We start from the raw sequence: 23,210 nt of genomic DNA on the forward strand, positions 1-23,210 counted from the left end.
TGGTGCTTGGAAGGAGGTAGGATCCAAAGAGTGATGGGAAGGAGGCCTGGGAAGGCAGCCCATGATCCTCATGGAGTAGGCCCCAGGGCAGGGCGGCCTGCCACGATTGCTGGCCAGAGAGCCCAGGTGAGGGCGAAGGGCTGGACACATGAGCCTGCTCTATGGGTGCCACTCACCCTCCTCCCCAGCCGTCCCAGAGTTTGCCCAGTATTTTGTACCCAGGCAGGAGTCAGTCCTGGAGGCTATGGATACACATGTTCAACAACATTGTGCGTCCCTGGGGCCAGGGACGAAAAGGAGAATGGTGCATGAAGAGTCTCCTCAAATCTTACTTTCTGAGTCGATTCCACACCCTTTCTGTGTGACTTTGTAAGTTAGCACACACGAGGCTGCACTATGGCAATGTCACGCACAAGTGTCGTACACGGTTGAACTCTCGCCCGCTTCCTGTTCTCCTTTTGACTCTGCCTCTGCCTTCACCTCCACGTCCACTGTCGTCATCAAATGGTAATAAGGCTGCTCACTTTTTTTTTTTTTTTTTTTTTTTTTTTTTTTTTTTTTTTTTTTTTTTTTTTTTTTGGTGTTTTCGAGACAGGGTTTCTCTGTGTAGCTTTGCGCCTTTCCTGGGACTCATTTGGTAGTCCAGGCTGGCCTCGAACTCACAGAGATCCGCCTGCCTCTGCCTCCCAAGTGCTGGGATTAAAGGCGTGCGCCACCACCGCCCGGCAAGGCTGCTCACTTTTTAAAATGACAGCATTGCACCATCTCAGAAGAAAGTGCCACACGTACGTTTTCATTCTTCTGGGAAGGAGGCTTTTTTTCTGTCCGTCCATAGCATCTTCCAGTCCATCAGGCTACACGAGTCTCATCAGAGAAATGGCCCACCAGAAACTTTGAGAGGATTTTCTGCCTCATAACACCTGCCCCAGTGATCTGAAATCATAGCCAAGAAATTCATTCATTTTTTTTCTGAGACAGAGCCTCAGTAGCCCAGGCTAGCCTTGAACTTGTCACGTAGCTAAGAATGACCGTGCATTTCTGATCCTCTTACCTCTTTCACCTTTAAATTCTGGGACCACAGGGGAGTCCTGAAACTTTTACTTTCAATCCTCCACCACCTTCACGTCGGGAAGCAAGCTAGTTCCAGGAGCTGTTAGATCCCTGCGGGTGTGGGAGGACAAGCTGCCACGGTAGCGGGAGGACTCCGGGAGAAGGAAGAGGAGACAGGGAGTGGGCAGGAGTCTCGCGGGAGGACACATTGAACCCGGCTTTGCTGGAGGCAGCTCCACTGTCACGCTGCTGCCGAAGCGCCCTTTCCTCCTCTCTCAAGCCGACAGGTAAGAACCCTGGAGTTACAGTCACGCCTTGCTGGAGGCGCTGGAGTGGAGGGAGGGGCGGGCAGAAATGCATCCGGCTTCACTGCTCTACAGCCCGGCTGTGTTGTTCCGCTGGTTCTCCATGTATTTCCTTCCCCCCATTGCACCACATCCTTTGTATTCAAAGGCGAAACTTCTGATCAAATGTTGCAAACACTAAGAGGTCAGAGGAAGGTTCTCAGTGGCCCCACCCTCCAACCATGATGCAATCCACAGGCCTGTGTCCCCAGCACAGAATGGGACATTTGGAAACAGAGGTTTCTAGGAGGAACCATCACACTTCTCCTCTTCCTAAAAGCGTGGTTGGCTCTCTGGGGCTGGACCAGGAGGGAGAGGACTGGCAGTCAGAGCATCTCTCCCTTCATTGCCCTTCCGGAGGCTCCTCCCCAGAATCTGCATCCCATTGTTAGCCGCTTAGCAACAGCATCCTAGTTCCCATTTTATCAAGAGACTGCTGAAGACAGAGGAAAGGCTTCAGGGACTGATAAAAACGGATTAGCAGGTGATGGAGCCTGCCACCCAGCCTGACCAGCCTGAGTTTGATCCCTGGAATCATCCCACAGGATGGAAGGAAAGAACCAATTCCTGAGAATTGTTCTCTGACCTCCACATGCACACACACACACACACACACACACACACACACACACACACACTTTTTTAAGAAGGAACGTCTTCAGACACACTGAAGACCCTCTCTGCAAAGTGTGCCTTCAAACATTCCAGAGCTGTGGCCCTCACTGACCACACAGCTTGAAACTCTAAATGACCTGGAAGGGGCTGACTCACATTTCACCAGAGAGCACCTTGTGCGCAGTGTCCTGCTTTGGAGCACTGAGGACTAATCTGTGTTTGTAATCACTTGTATAAGTAATTACTTATAACAACATTCTACAGACTGGGTCGATTAAACAGTACAGAAATTTGCTTTCTCACCTCTCTGTGTCTGTGTCTCTGTGTCTCTGTGTCTCTGTCTCTCTCTCTCTCTCTCATCTCATCTCACTATGCCACAGAAAGGCCTGGAACTCTCAGTTCTCCTTCCTCAGCCTCCTGAGTGTTTCAATTACAAGTTTGCTCCAAGTGGCTTTTGTGACATGCGGATGTCCACGTACTGATCTCTTTTGTTACAATAATATTAACCACATTTGGGACAAGGTCTCCTTTTTCTTCAGTTCCCCTTTACTTTGTAGTCCGCGTCTCCAATGCTAACCACACTCTAAATCACGGGTACGAATAATGAATTTGGAGAACAGTAGGGGACATTGGTAAATCTGTCCTCCTGTCCTCAGGAAAGATTTTCAAGGGGTAAAGCTCTTCGCTTAGTTGGGGATGGTGGATGTAGGCTTTCTTTGAAGAGAAGGGGTCTTGGCAAGGAAGAGATGGCTCAGAAGGAGAAAACTCCTTAAATAGCCCTACTGAGCTAAGTAAACCAGGGGATGGACTTGAACAAGGAGGGACACTTTGAACCTAGCCCGACACAGCCCGAGGTAAGGAAGGTGACCACCGTGATCATGAGATGGTTCAGGGTAGGGCGCACCATGCAGCTGGTGCACTAGGACTCTGAGCAGCAGGCCATGAGTAAGGCCGGCAGGGACTTCCCAGGCTTGACAGCCCAACCTAGTCACTGATTCGTCTGCTGTTCTCCCAGACCCAGGCAGGGCAAGTGGCGTCACTGTGGTAGACATTGCTTCGGTTTCTTCTCTGAAGCAGGCACACAGTACTTTTTCTGTTTCAGTAACACTAACAATAACTACAAGCTTATTGAATATTACCTCGTTATCACTATTTAATACAGAAAGAAACTGAAGCACAGAGGGTTAGATTCATTTATCTAAGGTCACACAGCTAAGCAGGAGAAAACAGTATTTGAACTAAGAACTTGGACTACGGAGCACTTGGCTTCTTCCCTGTTTAGACCTATCTTTGGGAGGCAGCATGATTCGGCTAGAACCCCATAATGGGAAAAGTACAAGCCTCTCAGTGCCCTAGGGTCCCTCAGCTATGACCAGGGACAAGTTAATCTCACTGCACTCGGATGCCTCCTGCTCAAAATAGACATAACTAATAAAAATTCTAATTATTGTAATACAGTCTATATCATTTATTATTTTTATTTTTCTTTCCTGGATGGCTACGACTAAAGCTCTATCAGTCCATATTAATGAAATTGTCTTAAAATATGTCTTGCATTACAAATTAGTACTTCTGATTTAAAATTATCCTTTTGGGGGCTGAAGAGATGACTCAGCAGCTAAAGGCATGCCCTGCTACTCCAGAAGACCCAAGTTTGATCCCCAAAACCCACAATGGGCAACTCATATCATCTGCAACTGCAGCTCCAGGGAATTTGACGCCCTCTTCTGACCTTTGTAGGAATCTACCATCATGTGGCATACACTCACACAGACATACACAGACACAGACACAGACACAGACACACACACACACACACACACACACACACACACACACACGAAAAATGGGAGGGAGGCAAAGGTATGCTTCTAGTTTATTCTTCAGCAAAAGTGTAAGTTGGTCTCTTTTTCACCTCCTCTCAAAAATCACTACTGATTGCTTATTAACATGCGTCTTCATTTACCCCCCCACACCCCAGTGTCTCAATCCCTCAGGCAGACTTGATGAACAATTTAAAATTCGTGTTTAGTTTCTCACACAGGCTTATAGCAACAGTTTTCATAAGTTGGTCCTTGTTGAAGTTCTAAGAGGCCTTGAAGCACAGGGGGCTTATTCAAATATTTCTCTTGGCTTTCTGTAGGGACACTCTTTGGGGGCTGGGCTGGGCATGTGCGTAGTCATTTGACAGTCGAGAACACCCTACCTTGTTAATTACATTTCAAGAGACATTCCTTTTTTTTGCCTGGAGTTATGAGTTATGTCCTAATGCCTTTCATTTCCAGCTTAGGGATTTGAATCAAAGCACAGGACACTGGACAGCCTGGCTAACCCAACTATTTCCTAGGAAATGGATTAAGGAAGAATGAAAATGGAGAATTGAGACTCACTCTCTTTGAAGCCATGATGGGAGAATGAACAAAGAGGACCTGCTGGGTCTTCCTTCTGCATTAGCCAGGTCTTCTGAATGGATGAATCAGCAAGATGGGGATTCTTTTCTCTAGCTGTGACCCTCCACTCCCCAGCCAAGATGCGCCCTCAGCCAGATGTGGCCCATTTGCCTGGAGGAGAACTGAGGCTAGAACACAGCGCTTTTCTTCCGAACCTAACCCCACGCTCTATAGTATGGCACATGTGCTATTTCCATTTCACTCAAGTGCACGATCTCCTCACACATATAGTGAGTGACCTCCTTATATCTATTTTCTAGCTGTCCAGTCAGCAGGCTTTTCATTCACAGTCATGTGAAAAATATGAGCACAATCCAGGATACAAGTCAGTCCCAATGAACAGGATCTAGTAGACATTGATTCTGCTTGCTTAGTGTAAATTACCTCTCTTTAGAGCACATCTGTGGTTAAGAGCTTCCCTTATTTGCTAAAACTGTGAGAAGACTAGCCAGCCTTGGGAAACTCCTCTTTCTCCAGGTGAAGGACATAATCGTTTCCAGCCCATATGATTTTCTTTCTGCTCACAGATGAATGAACAAGACTTGGGGTTGGCTCTATGTTTTTCCATCAAAATAATTGTGTGAGGGGGGAATACTAAAGATCTGAAAGGATGCTTTCCAGATGTTTGTGTTCCTACTCATACAGTGGTGATCTCAGCCTTGGTGCCGGAAGCCTCTGTCTACAAGAGGCGACAGTTAATGCTGAGACTCATAACTGGTACTGAGAATAAAGTGATGGGTGAATGCTTAGCCCTGGATGGGACATCTAGAGCACCCCTTCCAAGGCCCAGGGAGCACCATGGGAGACTGAGTGAGAAGAATAGAACAGCCGGAGGATGGCAAGGAGTGATGTGAAACATGGTCTCTAGGACAGAACATGGATGTTTCACTTCTGAACACATAGCCACTGTGGTTACCTGTACAAGATGAGCCTGTCAGCATCCCACATTGCATGGGGAAGGGCCCAGGAGACACTCCTCTTATTCTTTGGAGAATTATGCTACGGGCAGCCAATAGTTCCTGGGGAGTGAGAGGCCTCTTTCTTCAGTGGGGTAGCTGCTGGTAAGCTGCCCATGCTCCAGTAAATAACATCCCACCCATGCTCATGCAAGCAGTCCTAATTAAACTCAGTGGGACACACACACACACACACACATACACACACACACACACACACACACATATACACACATACACACATACACACACATATACACCCCCCCACACACATATACACACATACTTACACACATACACACATATACACACATATACACACATACTTAGACACATAAACACACACACACATACACCCACACACACACATATACACACATACTTAGACACATACACACACACACATATACACCCACACACACACATATACACACTTACTTACACACACACACACACACACACACACATGACCATAGATGGTAGGGGGGAGACTTGTTGGGAAAACAAGGGGGGTTGGCAGGAATGAGAGGAGCTTGAGAAAAGGGTAAGGGAGGTGGTTAAAATGACAAAAATTATATGAGTGTGTGAAATTGTTCAAAAATTAGAAGTTCTTTATTTATTTATTTTTTTTAAGAATCTGGAAATGTACGAAAGACTGTTAGGGAAGGGAAATTAGCTAGGAGAAGCAGGTGGAGAGAGAAAGGGGTGGGGGTGGAAAAGAGGGTGAAGAGGCTTCAGTCACAATGCACACATCTATGGGAACATCATGGTGAGGTTCCATTCACTTGTACAATTAATATCCATTAGTCACTGTAAAGTCTTTAAAATCTATAAACCTGATGTGCTACGGAAACAAAATATCCAGTCTGAAACATGAGACTGAAACAATACTTTCTTCTTAAAACAGAAATTGTGAGGCTAGTGAGATGCCTCGTGGTTAAGGAGACTGCTCTTGGAGAAGACCCGAGTTCAGTTCCTGGCACCCGAGTCCGGCAGTTCACAACGGCCCGTAACTCCAGCGCCCAGGGGATCCAACACCTTCTCCTGGGTTCTGAAGGCGCCTGTACACATGTGAGCGTACACACAGACAGACACACACATAAATAAAAACAAAGTAAAAAGTACTTTTTAAAAAGACTAAAAATAATAGTTGTAAGCAGTACATAATGGTACATACTTATAATCCCAACATTTGGTAGACTGAGGCAGAGGATGACAGACTCAAGGTCAGCAAGACTCTGTCTAAAAGAAATGATAATAATTCAGGGAGGGACTTCTCAAAATGTAGAAAGACATTGTCAGCCCCTTCTGTAAATCCATCAATGAATCCATAAGCCTGTCAGTGGATTCGATCTCACAACCGTCCTGTAACGTAAGAACGGTTTTAGACCCATAGAAGAAACCACTTCAGAGAGCTCAAGTGGCTGATGAAATGCAGCATGGCTTCTAAGGTGAAGACAGGATTTGAACGCAGGCCCTGTCTAGCTTGTGCGCCAGCATTCTTAGCCTCTGTCAGCTGACTTCTGGGAAGCTGTAACAGCTTTGGTACATCTAGTCCTGGACATGGGGTTTCATGAAACAGATTCATCTGAGACCTCAAGATGAATGTTTGTTAAGTTAAAAGCATCATCGAAGCTGAATTAAAATGAACTCTTGCAGCCGTGGACAGGGCATAGGTCCGGGCTCGTGTTGACTCTTACCTTGAAGCCCTGGTTCTAAGCGTTCGGGGTTCAGGTCTCTCATGTTGGTCCCTTTTGAAGCTACTCATTAGCAGGCCTCCTTGTTGAAAAGAGGCTGAATTCCTTAAAACCCCTCACATCCACCTGTCCTGGCTCCATCCCAGGAGCTGCCTTTCCCATCGGAGAGTTAAATATGGCTAGAGATTCTTTGTATCTCCTCCCTTAAGTAGGTGGTGTCTGTCTTCCCACCTCCTTGGATCTGGGCTGACTTTGCCACTTGCTTTGGGTCACAGAATGTGGCCGAAGCGGCATCGGCATCGCATGACTCACAATGCTCCCACCCTCCCCCTCCTAGAGACCTCACAGCTTCTGCTTTCGCTCTCTGTGAGAAGAGAAGAACCTCACAGGGAGAGAGAACAGCTGTCCAGCTGTGACAGAAACAGAGCCATCTGTGACCCACAGCCAACAATGACCCCAAACAGTTGTAGCACAGGGAGAAAGTCACCCTTCTGGGCTCTGACCAGACGGCCAAACCGAAGAACAGTGACCAATAAAGGGCCATAGCTTTCGGCCAGTAAATTTGGAGGTGGTATGTAACACGGCACTAACATACTTAACCCACGCTGGTTCATCCTTCCTTCCCAGGGATTCTCTCCATCAAATCCCTTCCCTCAGGACTCCAGGATCTCTGCAGAGGAGGAGGCAGAAAGAATGTAAGAGCCAGAGAGGCTGAATGATGCCACAGAATCGAGGTTTTCTAGACACCACAGGGCTGGTGTACACAGGAACTCACAGAGACTGAGGTAGCATGCACAGGGCCTGCCCAGGTCTGCAGCAGATGAGGTCCTAGAGCTGAGAGGAGAAACGGACACAGGCTCCTATCCCAACATCAATCGGATAGATCATATTCAATTGACAGCCCCTTACAAATGAAAGATTAGTTTTCTCCAAGGGAGTCTCACTGGAGATACAAACCACTCTTCTGGGTAGGCCCCATGTCCAGCAGTAGATGGCCAATTCAGAATGAGCTCAACACACTTCTGAAGGTTCTTCGTCTCCTGATGTTAACTCAGGGTGCTGGTTTTTTGTATTGTTTTGTTTTGCTTTTTTTACCTTACAGGTCCTTTGCTTCGTGTGTGTGTGTGTGTGTGTGTGTGTGTGTGTGTGTGTGTGTGTGTGTGTGTGTGTGTGTCTGTGTCTGTGTCTGTGTGTCTGTGTGTGTATGTCTATGTGTGTCTGTGTATGTGTATGTCTGTGTGTGTATGTCTGTGTGTGTGTCTCTGTGTGTATGTCTCTGTGAGTCTGTGTGTGTCTGAGTATGTGTGTCTGTGTGTGTATGTCTATGTGTGTATGTCTGTGTGTATGTCTAGGTGTGTATGTCTGTGTGTGTGTGTGTCTGTGTGTGTGTGTGTGTGTCTGTGTGCACACACACACACACACACACACACACACACACACACACACACATCCACATCTATCTGCATTTCCTGTGCTTTTACTTCAGCTCTTTTTCTTGTCTGATTTTTTTTGTTGTTGCTTTGTTTTGTTTGTTGTATTGTGTTGTGTTTTGTCTGTTTGTATTTAACTTATTGTATTTTATTTTACTTCATTATTATTCCTTAGATTCCTGTTTATTTATTTTTCCTAAAGAGAGACAGAAAGGGTGTGGATCCAGATTGGGGGGGGGGGTCTTGGAGGAACTGGGAAGGGTAGGGTGAGGGGAAACCATAATCAAAACACATTGTATGAAAAAAAAATTTTTCAATAAAAGAAAAATAATAATATTTTTGTGGGGAAAACCAAATGTCCTTATGTGGTCTATATGGCGTTACACACCCTTTTGAGCCTTATCTGCAATTGCTACTTAACACTACGGCGTTAACATTGCTTTAATGAGAAATTCTGTCACTCACTGAAGTAGCTGTGTGCTCAGATTGTCGAAGGAAGCTGAGGCATTTCAAGCAGATACCGGCTCCTTACATCTTAGTATGAATGGTTTTTTACTTTTTTCCCAAGCAAAATATAACAAAAGTGAAAAAAGAAATGTCCCTATTCAAAATAGATAAAATGCTGAACAATGACTTTAACAAAATATGGTCAGGTTTTGAACAATAATAGCACAGACTACAAAGTCCTATGAAAGACAGAGAGGGTTAACGCTGGAGAGACTTTACGAGGGTCAAGGATGTCTCAAAGCAGCCCACAGTTGGAGATCTGGGTGCTTTTTGATGGTCTGTCAGTTTGCTAACTTCTGGCTTTTAGGATGGTAAGACTTGTCTTCGAAAACATTTGCCACATGGGGACAAAATTTCTGGACCCTTCTCCACCTGAAACAGAGCAGTTCTCCACCTGGAACAGAGCAGTTTTGCCAGTGGGGACAGTCTGAACACACCTAGCTTAGGCAACAACTGAAGGTTTCCTGGACACGGCACTTTGCCCAGAGCAGGTTTGGAAGAGAGGGAAAGAATCATGGAGCACCTAGACCTGCAGGGATAAGACAAGCATGAGCAGGAGAGGCCTGGCATCTTCTCTCTCACACGGGGACCAGCCCTGGCCACTCCCGGCTCCATCAACACCTCACTGTGCTTTTCCATGCCCACATGTGACACAGCACACCCAATGCCTCTCTCCCTGGCTCTCCTCTCTCTCCAGTAAGTTCCTGAAGCCAGGCTTGGAGAACTAGAGAACAGCACAGAGATTAGAATGACAAGGAGTCAGAGGGAAAATGCCCCCAAATCAAGACACAAACAAAAACAGCTTTGAAATGAATGCACTGGAAAAATCTTAAAGCATGAAACCTTGACTACATTTTAATTGGGATGGGAATTATATGTCCTTTGACCTTGGAAACAATGAACTGGGAGTTGTCAGGACCTCCTAACTCTGGAGTGCCTTGGACTTTGCTACTGTGTGTAGATTGCACAGGAAACAATTGCTCTTCTGGGACTGAGGACGTCACTCGGTGGGGAGCATTTCTTGGTCATATACAAGGCCCTGGGCTTGGTTCCCCTGCACCATAAAATGACAGGAGGAAAGAAAGAAGGAAAAGAAGGAGAACGGAGGGGAAGCAGATCTTCCAGGTGTGAGGGAATGTTCATTCCATCGGTGACCAGAGATACGTGAAAACTAACCAAAGGAAGAGTGAAATTGACCACGGATTTGACTCTGTGAGTGGCGCTGATTAGTCACTTTTTCATTCCCCTAGTGACTTTGATTGCTCAACCATCTTACTGTGCAGTTTTGATGTACTTGTTACAGGTTGTTCTACTTTTCATTACGTTACACATCTTCCCCACTGGACTTCTCAGACCACGGCTGAGCAAGTGAAAGGGACCTAGGAGATGGTCAGAGAAAAGACTCAGCCCAAGGCTTAAGAAACACCCCCACCTTTATCAAAGGTAAATTCTCAGTGCCCGAGCACAACTCCGACGATGTCTTCATCAACGCAGCCCAGATGTCTGAGCCAGGAAACACACCGATGGAAAGGGATGTTCTGTGGGATTTTAAAAGGAGGAACAGGAAGAACCAGAGAGAGTTTCAGGGCTTGATACCGCCTTGGGCAGTTGGCATTGAGCATGTGTACATTGGAGATAATGGCAGAGACCTTCAAGATGTGTGCAAGAACAGATGAAACTGGAAACTGGGACACACAATACTCGCTTTGATAAAGGGAAGAGGAAACAGGGCCTAGCTTGAGCCCAGACAGGAGACTAGACTGCGGGCCAACAGGCAGAGCGTCTGAATCCTTCAGAGGAGTTGGAGGGGAACAGGGATTGAAACCCTCCCAAAACCTCCAGTCGCACTTAGAAGAGTATGTCTTTGCTTTTTATTCTTTGCTTTTATCTGTGCTATTATTACAGATGGAGGCACTTGCTCCAACGCTCTACTGGAGGTCAGAGGCTGACTTTTGTGAGCCAATTCTCCTCTTCCATCTTGTTTTCCTTTGTGTCTAAAACAGGGTCTCTCATCTCTGCCCTGCTTTGTCCTGCAGGCTGGCTGGCCCTTGGGCTTCTGGAAGGTTCTTCTATCTCTGCCTCGCATCTAACTATGGGATCACAGGTGCAGGCCATCCTGCCTGTCTTTTTCTGAAAATTCAGGGGATCAGACTCAGCTCACCCAGCTTACACACCAAGCTCTCCTGTCCCCTGAGCCGCCCTCAGGTCCTTATTGGCCTAGTTAAATCATCTTCCTCTTGGAGAAGATGACTATTGCCAGTGGACCGACTTCTAATGGCAAACCAGCCAAGAGATCTCTGTTCCTTTCCACGCTTATCCCTGGCTCACCGTTCGCTCCTGTAAAAGCTAGTTTAACCCTATTGTTTCAATGTAACCATCACTAATGTGGGAAAGACCATGGCCTGAGCATTTTAAGAATACAAATTTCACGGAAAAAGAAAAATGCCAAAGGGACCTCCATTCATGACCTCTTCGTTTCCTGTTCCTCATTCAACTGTTCATCTTTTTTATTTTTTATTGTCAAGCAGGATTTTGCAAGGCAAAGGCATAAATAAAAGCTAAAAGATGGAAGGCTTTGAAAAGGGAGGAGAAAAAAAATTAAAGTAAAAGACAAGTGGATTTCAAAAATGATTCACTAACATTGAATTCCTTTTCATTAAATAAATGCCCATTTTTTCTGGCTTTTAATAATTGCCGTAGAGAGTGAGGAAGCCAATACTTGTCTGTGTCAATGGTCAATGTAAATGGGCTAACTGAAATGCTCTGATTCATGAAGAATCAAGGAACACGAGAGCAATACCCGCCCAGTGCCGTCCATGGAGGGGACCAGGACTCGTTTATGTGTGGATTTTAACTTACCTCAGCTCAGTGAAGTCACTTTTTTTAAATGTGTGAATTGAATACAAGGTCTTGGGCCCACAATAAGAGAATAAAAGTGAGAGAAAGAGAACCTAAGTCTTTGGATGTGTGCCATAGCTGTCCCCAAAAAGTTTGTCGCTGCTCACAAACGTCCCATGTGTCTTCATGGAGCTATTCCTTGCCAGGACTTGTTATAGACTCAGAGAGAGTTTCATTTCTTCTATTACAAAAGAGTACTAGATTGGGACTTTAGGAGTAACAGATAAATTACTTACTATTATTCTTATTGTTACTAAGTGCTAGGCAAATTAACAATTTGATTTTATTGAATATCTTAGAAAATTGCCATTATGCACTACAAGTATGTTTGGTTCTGGCTCAGGGTGGCTGATGCAACAGATCTGAATTCAGATCTGAATCTGTGTCTTTCATTGGGGGATTTTTATGTCTTTATTATCTGGCTCTGAATATTTTCAGAGTCCTGGCTGTCCTGGAACTCACTCTGTAGACCAGGCTAGCCTCGAACTCACAGAGATTCACCTACCTCTGCCTCCCAAGTGCCGGGATTAAAGGTGTGCGCCACCACCGCCGCCCGGCCAGGTTGTATTTATAATGACACCGAATCACCTGGCCGCCTGTTTTCTATCCTTGTACTCTATGTGAAAGGTTAAAAATTCAGATTTCTAGGTCTCATCTCAGAGCTTCTGAAAGTCCATCTTCGGCCATGGCATCCCAAGGCATCCATGCTGTTAGCCTGTTTCTAGTAGTTTCCCCCCTGTGGCTCTCTAGACCAGCCCTGGGAAATGAAGATGCCCAAATCTTTGGGTTGACACACACACACACACACACACACACACACACACACACACACACACACACACTATAGGCTGGCCTTGAACTCAGAGATTCACCTGCCTCTGCCTCCCAAGTGCTGGGATTAAAGTTATGATTCATGGCTAACACCTGTTATTTCTAAAAGTATTAATACTTCTAAACAGTAGTGGGGAATACTAAAAAATAATCATACCTGTTTTAAAGGCTGTTTGTTTTCAAATGAGCATGTAAGCACTTTTGCAATTTTTTAAGTATTTTGCCCTCCTGGAACATTTTGGCTCTTGGAGGAATTCATACAGATCCTCCCTCCTGGGGAGTTTGGAACCAGACTGCAAGGGTGGGGACATGTTTCCCAGCTCACCACGGCTACAGAGGAGTTACCCCAACCTCTGTCTTCCCACCGAGCATCCCTTCTGCTACTGCCCCTAGTAACCGGCCAGGGGATGACTTCCCTTCAGTGCCTGCTCCCTCGGGGGTGACCTCACACCTCCTGCAACGTAAGACCACCCAACCTCCAGCTCACTGCTTTCTCTTCTCTCTTCCACCACTGGCCGGCCCATCCCCAAGGCTCCCGCACCACCCCACCCATCATACTTCACCCTGGAATCCCCGCACCCCACCCCACCCCCACTTTGTGGCTGTAGCACAGCTCTAACTCTATATGAGCTTCCTGAACTAACGGAGACAGGATCCATGTCCAGTGTCCATTGCTTTGTTTTCAAATCCTTTATGAAGGCTCTCCTCGAATCTGTGGCTTGGGACGAAATGGGTAATACAAGCAAATTGTTTTTCTTTTTTTTTAAAGTTCCTGTGACTCTTGGATTGGTCAATTAAGTTGGTTTTTTTTTTTTTTTTTGCTACTCAAATAAGCCATATACATGAGACAGTTTTGAGCTTTTGGGGTATTAAAACAAATGTAATCTTTCCTCCTAAAACAGTAGCGAATCTTTAGGCTCCAAAAAGCGAGTCTATCAAAATGTAAGTATTTCCTGCTTTACATCTTTAACTCAATTTTCACATCTGCAAGAACCACACTAGGGGGGCTGGAGAGATGGCTCAGTGGTTAAGAGCACTGGTTGCTCTTCCAGAGGACCTGGGTTCAATTCCCAGCACCCACATGGCAGCTCACAACTGTCTGTAATTACAGTTCCAGGGGATCCAACACTCTTACATAGATACACCAATGCAAATAAATAAATCATTAAAAAAAAAAAAAAAAAAAAAAAAAAACACTGAAGCTGTGCACAGTGGCACATGCTGGTAATCCCAGTGCTAAGGGGCTGGGGCCCAGGCAGTACAAATTTGAGGCTATATAGCAAGTTGTGATCTAGCCTGGGCTACACAGAAAGCACCTGTCTCACAAAATAAAGAGCAAATATAAAGGGACCGTAGTGGCTCTCACAGTCAAGCAGAAGATGAGGAGGTCCGTGTGGATTTGTTGTGACATACGCTGCCCCCTAGAATACATTGTTTTCCTCACTTGTTCAGTTCTGTGTTTCAATGTTTTCAACTCATTTTCCGGTTTCCCTTTATGGGCTTCCGGTTTTGACATCATTCCTCTGCAAGAGGTCAGAAAGAACAATTGCAGACTGTGCTCGCTAACAAGTTCCTCTTCTGATCCCGAGGATCCTGCTCACTCCTCTTTAATCCTCCTTCATTAAATGCTCTTCTGTAGAAATGCCTTCAGGAGGTTCTCATACACCACGCCCTTTAAAGTGACAGCTCCCTGGAGCCAGCGGCTCAGACTCTGTGCTGCTCTGCACAGAGACTTCCGTTAAAAGACAGACCTTGGCCAGAGTCCCTCTACCAGTTACGGCGCGCATAAAACATGGTTTACCTGCCCGAGGCTTCTGCATAGACCGGGAACGGAACAGGGTATTAAAAAAAAAAAAAAAACTACAGACTCACACCACTGCCACAAGGTGTGCACCAGAGTGAGCAGAAACCGCGGTGAGTTTATCTGTGGTCACCACACCTGCAGAACTCCAGTTAGAAAAGATTCTTCCATGCAAAACCTCCTCTTCCTTCTCTAGTACCTCCCTACTCCGGTCATTGCGAGTTGTTGCAGGCTGGGAGAAGTCTCCTTTTAAACTTGGATCAGATTACACCATAACTCCAGGCAGGCCCTTGGAATGACTTCCCATCTCACACTGAACAAAAGCCAGCGTCCTCTCAACGGCTCACCAATCACCCTGCCCTCGGTTCCCGGTCTTTCCCTGTGATCTCTCTGCTTCAGTCTCACTGGTCTCCTTGCTAACACCCTCAGACTCGCCTGCCTTAGCATATTGTCTTTAACACGTTCTTCTGCCTGGAAAACTTTTCTTTAGTAAACTGTTCAGCTGATCTCTCTCTCCTATATGCCTTTGTTCACGTCTGTGTTCTCACTGGAGCCTACCATCATCATGAGATATGATAGATAGATGGACAGATAGATAGATAGACAGACAGATAGATAGGTAGATACATAGATACATAGATAGATACATAGATATAGATAGATACATTGATACATTGATGGATAGATGATGGATGGATAGATATAGATGTAGATATAGATATAGGTACATCACGTGTGTGTATGTTTTCCTTGTGTGTATGTCTGTGCACGACCTGTGTCACTGAACTAGAGGTCAGGAAGAGGACATCAGATCCCCTTTAACTGGAGTTACTACGGTTGTGAACCACCATTTGGGTACTGGGAATCAAACCCAGGTCCTCTGCAAGAACAAATACTCTTAACAGCTGGGCCATCTCTCCAGCCCAAAACCTTGTAAGAAAATATAGAAAAATAAATTTGTGACATCCTGGCATGAGATTTCTATAAACAAGACAAAATATGCACAAACCAGAACGAGAAATACTGGCACAGTGCTATATTAAAAAACATGTGCATAAAAGAAGACCCAATAAAAAAAATTAAGCAGTGTGCCACAATCTAAAAGCTGAGACATATAACCAAACAAGGACTGATTTCCAGTGTTTATATTTTCTCCAGATAACCACAAACTGGGAAGGAAAAGATAAATAGATCAATGTAAACGCTGACTGTATCACTCACAGAGGAGAACATTTTTCTGAGCAATAAGTATGCCTATGAAATGTGTTCAGTTTACACCATGAATGTACAGCTACAGTAATGGAACCTAGATCTGGAGGTGCAGCTCAATGGTAAAACACTTGCTTAGTATGGGCAAGGCCTTGGGTTCGCTCTCTAACTCCACCACACACACACACACACACACACACACACGCACACGCACACGCACACGCACACGCACACACACACACACTCTCTCTCTCTCTCTCTCTCTCTCTCCTAACAATACGAAGTCTAATCTGTAAGGACGAAGGGGAAATAAAGCTAATTTTAATGACATAAAATCATTTATAAGCATTCATTCATTGACTATAAACATAAAGCATAGACATGGGAAAGTAGCCATGTTTCACAGGAGATCAAATGATCATAATTTTCTACCCTCCTACAAATCAACACTCTCTCCATATACCTTTACCACTCCCACCAGTATATTTTTCCCATCCCTTGAGTGGATCGTTTCTGTGAGTTCTTTCCACCAACAGGGTGTAGAGGAAGAAATGTTTTGCCAGGAGCCCTGCACACTTCCGTTCCACTCTCCCTCTCAGACTCCTCCCACCGCCTTATAAATAAATCTCAGGTAGTCTGGTGACTGATGAGCAATACACTGCCCAGACAGCCTCACTGCCCCAGCCTACAATCAACTAACTGACAGGTATATGATTAAGGCCCTGCCAAAACAAACCAACAACCAGACGCCCTGCCTGTTGACCATAGACCAGGGCAAGCCTGGTAAGGTAAGCCTACTCTACCTCCCATCAGTGGAAGTACTGGCTGACCTGTGGACGTCTGAGCAGTGATAAGTGGAGGTTGTTTTTAGTGACTCCGTTTAGGGAGGGGTAATGGTTCTAGCATATCAGAAGATTGCTAAAGCTTATACGATTCTCAGAACTATGATGTATCTAAGGGAAGAGTGTCATAGGGAGAGATCCCTTCACCTTTAAAATGAACTGCTCTTCAGTGCTAAGAATAGAAGTCGGAGTCTCCCACATGCTAGGTGTCTTAGTTAGGGGTACTATTGCTGTGATTGAAACACCACAACCAAAAGCAACTTGGGGAAGAAATGGTTTATTTTGCTCAAAGCTCCATATAATAGTTCATTATCAAAAGGAGTGAGGGCAGGGATTCACTCAGAGTCTGGAGGCAGGAGCTGATGCAGAGGCCATGGAGGGGAGCTGCTTACTGGCTTGCTCCTCATAGCTTGCTCAGTCTGCTTTCTCATAGAACCCAGAACCACCAGCCTAGAGATAGCACCACAATGGGCTGAGCCCTCCTCCATCAACCACTAATTAAGAAAATACCCCACAGGCTTGCCTACAGCCCAGTCTCATGAAGGCATTTTCTCCACTGAGAATCCCTCCTCTCGGACAACTTTAGCTGGTCTCAAGTTGACATAAAACTAGCCACCACACCAGGTAAGTTGTCTACCATTATGCTATATTTTAGCTCTACCGTTAATTTTTTATGAATTGGAACGTCTCAAATGCTTGTTAAATCTTCATGGTACAGATTGGAGATATGGCTCAGCAGTTGAAAATCACATACTACTCATCCAGAAGACCAGAGTTCAGTTCCTAGCACCCACATCAGGCAGCTCACACCTGCCTAAAAGTCCAGTTTCAGAGGGATGCAAGAGCATCCCGCCTCTAGTCTCCAAGGGCACCTGTGATCACTTGTCATACCCACACACAGGCCACACATACCCATACTCTAAATTAAAATAGATTTTGTTTAAGCCTCTGTAGTAGTAACCTGGTACTTTATTCTGTTGTTTGTTGCTATGGATACTTGATATGCCTCAGTAGTGTCATGAAGCTGGTGCCAGTCTTTCCACTTTTTTTAAAACCCTGTATGCATGAACACAGGAGACATGACTAAAAGATTTGCCTCGTCATGTGGTTCCCACGTAGACTGTCAACACAGAAACTTGGACATAGGACACTCTGACTTATGTAACTGACCTCATGGACCACAGTGACTCACACAGAGCACATAGTTTGGTCACACCCCGTGGTGCAGTCACACATAAACAAGAGCTAGGAGAAAATATCAAACCTTCAATTAATCAGAACTTAAGACACAAACTTTCTTTCATGAAAAACACCTAATTTTAGTAGGAAGCAAACCAGCATCAAATATTTTGTTTGATTTTTCAGATTGACTACTGGGGCCAGTGCAGATTCATACACTGGTGTCCTCATGATTAATATTTAGGGGGGGGGGAGAATACATAAACCTACTGAGGAACATGTTTGCCAAAGGCTAAGATAAATGGATTTTCTATTTGATCTTTATTTGACCAAAAAATTAATTCAACTGTCATTCCATCCTACTGAACAATGAATGATATTATTGAAATAGAATTGTTTATTTTAGTTATGCTACAAGTCTAAGATTTTAAAAGCATTCATACCATAAGAGACTGCAGAAATAAGAATTATAAATAATCTATTGAAAATTGGGCCTGTCTGTAATTCCAACTCCTCTTGTTGAAAAGAATCAAAAGATTTCCAAGGAACATAGTATCTCCAATTTTAATAGGATCCTTTTTACCCCAAGCCACACAATTGAATTAAAATAAAACATGCCTGTGCTCAAAACATTGGGCCACAGCATGAACAAGCAATAATAAGTCCCTCTGCCTTTAGAGTTGGGAATGTAAAGGATCCCTTTACATATATAAGAAAGAATAGCCGGGCGATGGTGGCACACGCCTTTAATCCCAGCACTCGGGAGGCAGAGCCAGGCGGATCTCTGTGAGTTTGAGGCCAGCCTGGGCTACCAAGTGAGTTCCAGGAAAGGCACAAAGCTACACAGAGAAACCCTGTCTCGAAAAACCAAAAAAAAAAAAAAAAGAAAAGAAAAGAAAGAAAGAATAGAAAAGTCCAGTGCCAACATCATTCCAGGTAACAAGAGAACAGACGCTTGTAACCAAAGACAGGACCAGCAGAAGGGCTTAGAAGAGCCTAATGTGAGGCAGACAACAGGAATGGGAAGTATATACCCTGAAGCCCTTCAAATTGTACACCAGCCAAGGCAGCAGAGTCAATCAAGGCTACACACTACCAAACATTAATTTCATCTATGAACAGGAGGGCAAGCTAGTCCTTCCCACCAATTGTGTATTAAGCATATGAAGGGCCCTTTTCCTTTCTAATGTTTCTACTGTCTATAATGATTAAGATGAAGTTTTACTAATTGGATTTTTAGGTATGGCTTTTGTTGTTTGATGATTTAAGACAGAGATTATATTCTCATTTGTCCCAGAATCCCTTATGTAGAGTAGCCTGGCTTGGAACCTTCCAGCTTCTGCCTCCTGAGTGCTGGAACATGGGCATATAACACCACATTGGGCCTTTTTAATAGCAAATTATTGTAAAGTTTCAAAAAATTGAGTTGGCCAGGTGGTGGTGGTGCACACCTTTAATCCCAGCACTTGGGAGGCAGAAGTAGGAGGATCTCTATGAGTTTGAGGCCAGCCTGGTCAACAGAGTGAGTTCCAGGAAAGGCTCCAAAGCCACACAGAGAAACTCTGTCTCAAAAAAAAAAAAATTTTTTTTTGAATTGTTGGTCATAGGAGTCCAAGAGAACCCCAAAACAACATATTCTACTTCTGTTGCCCTTGGCTGCCTCCCAGGGTTAAAGGTAAGTTTCTTTTCCTGAAGACACCATTCATATTGGACACAGGACTCAGGAGATCTGAGCAGGATCTAACCTGAAAGCTTCATCCCTGACACTAGCTTTCATAGTGATATGGAAAGGTAATATGCAAGCTTCCAGTAGTCCTACCCAGCTGTGATGCCTCTGAACTACAAGAGCAATCAATATACATCCCTGAGTGTGCAATAGCGGCACTCAGATTTTGGCAGTAACCAACACATGTCCAATTGGACTTGACTTGAGGCACACTCAACAGGAGGAAGTCCTGCTTGGTACTGGAAACCTAACCAATTATCCAGGGGCTGCTGAGGTCATGGGCCTTTTTTCTTTTTTCCCCCAAGACAGAGTTTCTTTGTGTAGCCCTAGCGGTCCTGGAACTCACTCTGTAGACCAGGTTGGCCTGGAACTCACAGAGATCCCCCTGCCTCTGTCTCTCGAGTGCTGGGATTAAAGGCATATACCACCACCTCCCACAAGGTCATGGATCTTAGAGAAAAACTTTATACCTACACTTCACCAAACCAGTGCAATTCCTAACTTCATTTCAAATATTTATCCTTACACTCACAGATAAATATAACTCTCCCTCTTCATCAAATAAACTTCTCTTGCAACAGGTGGAGAACATCACAGAAATCCACAACTCGTCCAAATGCAGAGAACAACTGACCATGAGAAGGACAGTTTCAACGGATACATCTACCTCACAGCTCCTGCGCCTAAAGCTCAGGAAATGTCTTGGCAGCGGAGAGTGGAAACATTACAGGAGCCAGAGAACCAGGACTGCTGCTGTGAGACTGTGTTCCCTAGAAATGACAGGAAGTTTCAACAATATGGATGCCTACACAAAACCTGGACATGTACAACCCCGACAAGGCACGCTGACATGGATAGGGGAAATTTCACAGGGCCCCTGGCCATAAACAAAGAGCACTGCAGTCAGCTAAGGCATGCTGAGTGGGAGAGAAATGATCTCTCCAGGCAGAAGATTGGCTATCAATCTGACTGGCTATCAATACCAACTGGTCAGTAAAGTCATCTACACACAAGTAACACTAAATGGACTGAGCAGGATGTATTTATATATACATACATATATGTGTATATTTGTAACAGCGGTTAAAGAAAATGAGGCCATGAATTTATTGGGGGTTAGTATGTAGGAAAGGTTGGAGGAAGAAAGGGAAAGGAGAAAAGATACAATTGTGTTTTAATTTAAAAGATCATTTTAAAGCCGGGCAGTGGTGGCACAAGCCTTTAACTCTAGCACTCGGGAGGCAGAGGCAGGCGGATCTTTGTGAGTTCGAGACCAGCTTGGGCTACAGAGTAAGTTCCAGGAAAGGTGCAAAGCTACACAGAGAAACCCTGTCTCAAAAAACCAATAATAATAATAATAATTATTATTATTATTATTATTATTATTATTTTAAAAATAGCATAGCAAAAAGACAGTATGGCAGAATGCATCAAATATCCCAACATCCGAGAAAATAAGAGTCAAAAACGTGACAGTAATAGTGAAAATGGGGATGATGAGAGGGCTCAGCTAGAAAAGGCAGCGCTTGCCACCAAGTGTCACAGCCTGATTTTGTTCCCATGGATCCACATGGAAGATGGAGAGAACCCACTCCCAGAGTTGTCCACTGACCACCACGTGTGTGCTGTGGCATGCACGTGAATCCACATGATAAAGAAATGAAATCTAATTTAAAAATTAAATAATAATAAGAAACAATGCAAATAAATTGGGTTGAGCTGGGAGAGATGGCACATGTGTGGGAGCACAAAGGTCCTTGGAAAACCAGGAATGGAGATACTTCATAGATCAGGTGACCTTTGTGTTATCTGTATGGCCAGGGGCTCCCCCAACCTTCCACAATCAGGACTAGGGGTTGTGGGAACCTAAATGACTTCTACGCCATCTGTATGACCAAGGCCACACCAGATCCTCCCCTAGGCCCTTAAGATAATACATGCTGTGAGTTTGAGGCCAGCCTGGTCTATAGAGTGAGATCCAGGACAGGCACCAAAACTACACAAAAAAACCCTGTCTCGAAAAATAAAATAAAATAACACATGCAGCCTGTCCCTAGATCCCATCTTCATGGAAGAAGTGGCATGCACTTTAAGAAGAGTTTCGATGTCAGTACGCCTTCCTGTGCACAGAGGATTCTGTTACACCAAGAAACTGTTTTCTATGTTGTACTGTATTTAAATATGCCTACAATAAACTGTCCTGCTGTCAGACTCTAGAAATTTGAACCAACAACAACCAAGTCATGTTGAACCAGGTTTCCTCCTTGCCACACACAAAAATAAATAAATAAGTAACAAGACTAGAGAATTAGCTACAGAGGCAGATGAAAGGGTATTTTGTAAAATTTTCCTAAAATCAATTGAAGAAAACTGGGGAGACAAAGGGAACTGTTGGGAAGAGAGGGGGTAAGGAAAGAAGAGTCGGAGAATATATTCAATATGCAATATATTTTAAAAGTAGATTTTGTGCGGAAACCTGGAAAATAAATCATTTTGTATGAAAATTGTAGAAATAAATACTTCTTTGAAAGAAAATTGCACCTCTGGAGTAGGCGTATACAAACTATGGCCTCTGCAACACACACCGGCACTTGTTTTCATAAATGCGGTTTTGTGGTAACCACGGCACTTCACCACAGCAGCGGAGACGAGTCGCAGCAGAAACAGAATTATCTGTGAAGTTCAAAATATTTACCAAGTGGTCTGTCCCACTCAAAAAATCAATGCCTGTTCTAGAGACTTCTCGGGGATTGTAGCTCAGGGTATCAGAATTTACCCAAGACGCTCAAGGCTGTAGGTTCCATCCTCCAGTAAAACACATACACTATAATGAGTGAGAGAAAGAATTTGTAAGCCAGTACCTTTTGGTAACACAGGATTGTAACAGTGAGCACTTAGTCATTTGGGATAAGTATTCCTGAACTTTCCAGCACTGTAGAATAAAACGGTAAAGGTGGCATATAAAGTTTAGACAGTAGTGCCAGAGTGAAAAATATTTCTCTGTTATACAACAATCTGAAAATAAAAATGATGAGGAAGCCAGAAATCAGACTCAGTTTATCACCCTTCCTCCTCTGCATATAAAAAACATTTTATTAGAAACATCTCTGGAGTCGACCTGTCAGAGATCATCTATTAAATTTCAGGAAGGTGGTCAGGCTATGGCCCTGATTACTGAAGACAGCTTGCCTGTAGGAGGGAGCAGGCACAGTTCATTCTTTACTGGCCCTGGGATGGGATTTACAACTTTGAGGCAAAAGATCTGGCCTGCTATCAAAGCTTCAACCCCAAACCGAACTCCCACACTCTTCGGGGGCTTTGTCCTCAAATAGAATACGTTCACTTACTTAACTGTAGTTTGGAAATACTGTCCAGAAAAGAGTCTTTGTTCAGAAATGTTCTTTTTCAAAATAGACAGACCTCTAAGCCAGGTGTGGTGGCACATACCTTTAATCCCAGCACTCAGTGGGCAAAGAAGGGAGGATCTTAATGAGTTCTAGGCCACGCTATTCTACATAGAGAGTTCCAGACCAGCCAGGGATACATAGTGTTGTTCTGTGTCCTGGTTAGTTTTTTGTCAATGTGACACAAGGTAGAGTTATCCGGAAAGAGCAAACTCAGCTGAGAAAGTGCCTCCGTCCACATTGTCCGTAGGCAAGTCTGTAGGGCATTTTC

The 23,210-nt window shown here is 44.5% G+C and overlaps 1 long non-coding RNA gene across 1 annotated transcript; it reads right to left on the minus strand.

Annotated features, from left to right (window-relative positions):
- Nucleotides 1–733: 733 nt before the first annotated feature.
- Nucleotides 734–5,054, minus strand: LOC143267803 (uncharacterized). The gene is made up of 3 exons (XR_013043326.1): nucleotides 4,400–5,054; nucleotides 1,052–1,532; nucleotides 734–933 (listed from the first exon to the last, which is right to left on the minus strand). It is a non-coding gene; the product is annotated as an uncharacterized LOC143267803 (long non-coding RNA).
- Between the last annotated feature and the right edge of the window lie 18,156 nt (nucleotides 5,055–23,210).

The sequence above is a fragment of the Peromyscus maniculatus genome, chromosome 11 (genome assembly GCF_049852395.1).
Source record: "Peromyscus maniculatus bairdii isolate BWxNUB_F1_BW_parent chromosome 11, HU_Pman_BW_mat_3.1, whole genome shotgun sequence".
Classification (NCBI taxonomy): Eukaryota; Metazoa; Chordata; class Mammalia; order Rodentia; family Cricetidae; genus Peromyscus; species Peromyscus maniculatus.